The sequence below is a fragment of the Cyprinodon variegatus genome, unplaced genomic scaffold (assembly GCF_000732505.1).
Source record: "Cyprinodon variegatus isolate N-32 unplaced genomic scaffold, C_variegatus-1.0 Scaffold421, whole genome shotgun sequence".
Taxonomy (NCBI): Eukaryota; Metazoa; Chordata; class Actinopteri; order Cyprinodontiformes; family Cyprinodontidae; genus Cyprinodon; species Cyprinodon variegatus.
In genome coordinates, this window is record NW_015150874.1 from 173,738 (window position 1) to 179,737 (window position 6,000).

A 6,000-nucleotide genomic window follows, 5' to 3' on the forward strand; every position below is an offset into this window, starting at 1 on the left:
GAAAATTTTGTTTTTTATTTCCATATAAACAAGTTACTTTCAGGACAAAGTTTGACTCTTACCACTGTTTATGTTACAAAGGATGTTCTAACTGGCTTCATCAATAAAATAAAAAGGCTCCATTAAATAAAAAAAAAAATGAAAACCATGTCTTGTGTGAATGCGGCTGGTAAAAGAAGCGGTTGCAATTCAAGAGTAGGATCCAAAAACTAGACCACATCATGGAGTATTTACTTTAACAATGTCTATTTCTCCAACGAGGAAATCAAACTGAAGTAATAGTCTAACAAATTAGGACATTTCAACAAGCTAATCATGTTCTTACACTGCCAGGTCCCTCAAGGTGGAATGAAGCGCGTTGCTGTGAGCCAGCTGGATTGGAGCTTCTCCTCCCTCATCGGGTAAGCTCAACAATCTTTGACCTCTGGTTTGGTGAATTAGAAAACGAGCGAGGTGGACCAAATGCAAGCGGACAGCGAGGTGAAGGAGGGTTTCTTTGAGGTGATCTTCAGCACCTACAGAGACCAAACACCAAAGGAATGTAAATCAATCAGGAAAATTATGAAAAACTGAAAGAAAAGAGAGAGAAATTCCAGCAAACAATTTCATACAGAAACAATGACTTGATGAAAGGAAGCCTTCCCAAATATTCTTGCTTCTTAAACTTTTTCGTTTAACATTTTCTGCTTAACCTTTGCTTAACCTTTTCCTTTCACTTCACAATTTTGCACTAATTCATATACATCAATTATATTAAACTTTGGAAAATACATTTAAGCATGTAGTTTTAAAGAAAACAAATGAAGAACTTTTGCAAGTTATTACCAAATCAACACTTAATTTGCAGTGTGTGTGAAAAGTGTAGTAGTGTACCAAAAGTCTAGTAGCATCATGTGCAAAAACAAGAAATGAAAAACCTGCTATGTCAGGTTCAAACAATAAATCGGCAACACTACTACCCAAAAAAACTGGATGTTTCAGTAGACACACACCTGCTGTGTGAGGCCTGAGCTGCTGCTCACTGGAGTATAAGGGACTGTAAATAGTGGGCATACTGGCCCCTCATCCCTGCAGAGATGCATTAACATGCTCTCAATGGCAAAGAGCAACAGCAACTTCGTACATTTTATGCCCATCAGAGCTCCAAATCCAGTCTCCCAAATATTTACATTTGTATTTGCAATTTCAAAAAGAAAAGTCTATTTTTAAGGCCTGAACAGCATTTGGAAATTTAATTGAGATGCAGAAATGTGCAAAAAAGTATATTAACTACAGTTGAAATATATAGGTGCCAAAAATAAACAAATGTTCTGCATCAGAGCTTCAGTACTGTTGTTAATTTGGTTCTATTTTTGTCCAAACTGGGGAAAATATGCTGCACATGGATTTCATTCAAAGGTCAATCAACAACAAAGTCATTGTCAAACTGTTGTTTCTGCAAACAGCACACACATGGGAGGGGCAGAGACATCTACTTTGCATCTGCAGCTTGCAAGGGTTTTGCATGGACATTAGCTTTTCTCTAAACAAGTTATTACTATATTTACACTCTGCAACACAAGGGCTCTTTGTGTCCTACTTTTCAGTCTGTTGACTGTAGTCTGTCTGTAAGAGTTTTTCCTTCTTCCAACCACTAAATTCTGACATATCGACAATAGTTTGGGACATAGAATGTGATATACAGTGCATATATCCACTTTTCTGTAAATAGATCACACTTGAGATGCATGGACAATGTATCAGTTTTAACCTTAAAGACCCCGGCTGGGCAAGCAATCATTGTTTAATGCAGCATATCTTAAGAAGCTTATACTAGCAGATGAATACACAGAAAAAGCAATTTTTCAAAGAATCTATAAGAAGCTTTTTTGAAATCAAACTGTTTTCTATGAAAGGGTGTGTGCTTTTTCTTTCTCAAAATTAGCCAAAAATCTCCACTCCTTAAAACATATATGTCTGGATGAATACCCTCATCGCCATAAAGCATTTATTAGTATTTAAAAAAAGGATTTTATGTCTTTCCTAAATCTTAATTTTTTTTTAAACAACATAGGCGTACCGGTTATTTTGTATTTCTTAATGTTAGTAAACTACTGGTCGAAATACGTCTTTTAGAGCCTGGTTATCCTTCTCTATGACTGTAATTAAAAAAATAAAGAAATTATTTGACATAACTCAGAATTTAGAAATTTCAACTGCTGAGGAATTTAAACAAAGATCTTTGTCAAACCTCCGTTAAAACCAAAGAATTTCCCTATAAACAAAAGATTTTTGAATGGAAAAGGACATTAGGTACATGAGGCTATTTATGACTGATAGCTGACAAATATGAAAACCAGACACACAAAGAAATGAACAGGGTTGTACTTAGAGAAGTCAAAGTGATCTTCACCAAAAAAGACTGTAAATCTATCAAAGCTTCAAAGAAATAAAACATTAACAGTCTATATGTTTCTGCTGAGATGTCTATGGACACATATGACCTCAGTTCATGATATTCACCCCCGCCACCCTGTTAAATTACCTTCTCCTGGCTCCGTGTCAGTGTTTTTCCACTGCTGAGGGTAATCCATGTTAGCCAGGGCCAGAGTGATGTTCTCATCTAAATGCCTCAGGTCAGTGTCATCAGCTGAACTTCCTCCGAGAAGCGTCTCTCCTTCCCTGCACTGTAACAGTCTTCCACAGTCCTCTTCATCAGCTGTCTGCGCCAACACAGGAAACCTCCTCAGGACCTCCTGATACCTGTGAGGACCAAACCGGTCCCATTTTCCACTAAGGTACTCTGCTGCATCCTGAGCAACATCCTTAGAGTACTCCAGAAATGATTTACAAGCATAAGGATAAAAGCCATCATTGGTGGAGATGTAGGCTGTTACAGAGACAACTTCCACAAGGTCATGACCTGTAGAAGAAAAACCAATATCCAATATCAGTTCACTAAGATGGGAAGCAAAGAAACAATGGATGTCATCCAAATACCTTTCAGGAATTACCTGGAACGGTGAAATTAAGAGTGTGCTCATCACAGCCTCGTTTAGCTGTGGTCACGTGGGTAAGTCTGGAGCCTTGAGCAACAACATAAAACTCGCCATCTTCTGGGGCTGTTTCTTGCAACAATATTGAACCATCAACCTGCCCCTAAGAAAAAGAGAAATAGCATCCAGCTGAAAGAATACATTTAGAAGTATGTGGAATACGTGCGTAAAATGGCAAGCCAAGGGTGTTTCTTACATCAATGTGAACCAACCAGGTTTTAAACTCATTTTATAATGAGATGCTATAGAATGAATCATCCTTAAGTCTTATTGTACAGTTGTCTATAATTATCAGAGCCCTTGTGTTGTGCGAAGAAGCCTGGTAGCAGAAGTCAGACATTTTTTTGATCAGGGTGGCTATATGCCAAGGCCAGAACTTCATTAAAGTTGTAGGGAAGCGGCTGTTCGGACCTTTGCAGTTCCGACTTCTCCAGAGTTGTGCAAGACTTTACATGAGTGAATAAAGTGAATGTGATTGGTCATTTATCAAGAGGGCATGATTGCTGTGGCAGAAGGTTCACAAGCAAGGTTGGTTGTGGACGGTTTCTCGGAAGCATCTTGCTAACCAGGTAGCAACTTAGTGCTAGTAGGTTCCCAATGGGAAAGTACATTGGAACCAAGTAGCACTAGATTGGTTACTTAGAGACGACACTGTCAAGGAACGCTATGGACAGCAGAAACATGCAAGAGGAGGAGAGTTTTGTGTCGGAGGTTGTGGATGAGTACCTCCGTCATACATTGCTTATTTAGAGGAGGAAATTGGGGATGAAGATGTTGTAGAAGAGGACGCCAGGACAGCAGAAGCTCCGTTTGGTGTATAAGGGTTACAGCCGTACATGTTTGAGCCCTTGCCTCGCACACTGGGACAGAACTCAATGGTAAAGTAAATGATTCTTATTTTCTTATTTCAAGATGCTATGACTGAAAAAATTTGATTGACAAATGACCCAAAAAAATTTGATTGACAGATGATCGTTGATATATGATTTAGCTGTTCAGGCTGACATATAACTAACTGGCCAACATATGATAAATATGACAGATGACAGAAAAAAAAAAGAAAAAAACAGATTTTAAGACAGGATTTTTTTTTCTAAATAGACATTTTCTAACTTTTGGGACAATATAGTCTGATCAAGAGTAGATATGTTAAATATATAGTAGTCATAGTAAATATAACTTCCCTAAAACTTTAAAATCAAAACAGCCTGCCTCCACCACATCAGGACTGTTTTATTGTAAACATTGTTATCAAAGCCGCTATACAAAAAGGGTTTGACCACTGCTCTGAATTCATAAAAAAAAAAAAAAAATCTTATCAAACAGTCTTTCTTTTTAAACAATAAAAAACCAAAATCCTTTTATACATAGACATCTAAAATCGCTGCATAACTGTAGACAGAGAAGTCAGCTAGGGAGAAACATGCACATCTCTAGGTTGTGCATTCGCTTGCTAGGAGATATAAGTTGTATTTTGATCAGGTTGCATCAATAATGCAAAATGTATTCGTGTCAAATGTGATAAAAGTGCAACAGCACCCTATTAGGAGATACACAAGTAGCAGGCCAAATAAAAAAAAAAAAAAAAAAAGGGATTTATAGTATAATTTATCAGCAGTTTCAGTAAGACATAAAGAAAAAATAAACCTACAGCTTCAGAGTTATCTGTGAAAAATACAAAAACTTTGCTTTTATGTACATACCTTTTAAACATGTCTCATCTGAACCTAGTTTTTACCCAGAAATTAATCATCTTTAATTTAGCCCATCTGTTTTTTGAATTTTTTTTAGTTTACATTTTATAGTGGGGCCATAACATCAGACGACACAAAGCAGCAACTCCTCCTACAACAGCAGGTTTCCCTCTGAGCTTGGAAGAGACTTAAAAGCTGTGATTTTCAAAAAAAGATAAAATATTCACTATGATTCTGTAACTCAATTTTACAACTACGATTGGTTCTCTACATATTCCACAAAAAAGTATAAAGAACCTCACAGGAATTTTGCTGACACAGGCTCTGTTGCTTTAGGTGGGTAAGAGAAGATATATACACTGACATATATACTGCAAAACTGCATTAAAATTCCCTTAGGAATAAGAAAACTGTAACTTTCATGGACATATATAACCAAAGCCTGACGGACATGTCCAATGGGAGCACAACTCTCAACTTATACAAATATACAGCAGCTGTCACAGCATATCATTGTTTCTTAAGAATCAATTCTCAGGGTTATTTTTTTTGCCTCATTTGTGCCTTGGAAAGAAACATTTTTAATAGCCTAAAATATGCTTTTTGGGAAAGAAAAATAATTGTAGAAATTAAGAAAAAATTAAGAAAAACGTGTTCACAAGAGAGGACGCAGCAATACTAATAAAACCGTAGTAGACATGCTGGATCCATTGGATTTGTTTTGACTTTGTCACAGGAGAAGACAAAGATCACTGGGAGGGATTGTCAGACACAAACATAGAGCAGGTGTAGAGCCGGATTGTTTGAAAAGAAGAATCTAAGGACACTACAAAAGCCTTTATAAAACCAGAAGACGTGGCTTACAGGGACACATGGAAAAAACAGCGTTTTGATTTAAACACTCTTTCCCTTCTCCCAAAAGGCCAAAACCATGAGGACGCGCAGCGTAAACGCCAAAATACCTCTGTGGGTACATCCAATCTCGTCTCCATGTAGACAAGGCCTCTCATGGCTTAAGAGGAAACGTGACATTGTGATAAGATGACCATAAGGGAAAAAACACAAAAAAAGATAATATTTGCCACAGTCCTGAGGAGTCTGAGCAGTGAAGAGATCCTGGAGCCTCTATAAGGTGCTATTTATACTATATTCTTTCAAATAATAGTTTCAACACAAAGTTGCATTTAAGAGTTTTTACTTGAGTCTAGTCAACAAATATTTTGGGATTTTTTTTCTCTGGCTGTGTAAAGCATATTCTATAGTAGCTTGGT